The 252-nt window shown below is 42.1% G+C and overlaps 1 protein-coding gene across 1 annotated transcript in view; it reads right to left on the bottom strand.

Moving 5' to 3' along the window:
* LOC104391358 (protein FAM49B-like) overlaps positions 1-252 on the bottom strand; it is a 3,653-nt gene that overhangs the window by 2,513 nt on the left and 888 nt on the right. The window lies entirely within an intron of this gene.

Genomic DNA, 252 nt, shown 5'->3' with positions numbered 1-252 from the left:
GTGAACTCAAAATGACGTGGATGTGGAACTCAGGAATAAGTAGGAAACAACAAAAAAAAAAAAAAAAAGGGAAAAAAAAATCCCATCTCACTTTCAAAGTCAAGGAAAAAATTAGGGCCTTGGTCAAGCTCGTTATAAGTCAACACTTTAAGAAGGTTCCCCATGTGAAACCTGCAAGAGAAGAAACAAGAGGGAAAAAAAAGCTTGATGGTGAGGTGGGAGCCGGGGAAGAGGTGCTGGGCTGTGGGCAGC

This window comes from Chaetura pelagica, unplaced genomic scaffold, assembly GCF_000747805.2.
Source record: "Chaetura pelagica isolate M959 unplaced genomic scaffold, ChaPel_1.0 scaffold676, whole genome shotgun sequence".
NCBI lineage: Eukaryota > Metazoa > Chordata > Aves > Apodiformes > Apodidae > Chaetura > Chaetura pelagica.
The sequence above is the reverse complement of the archived record's forward strand: the minus strand, read 5'-3'. Positions and strand labels throughout refer to the sequence as shown.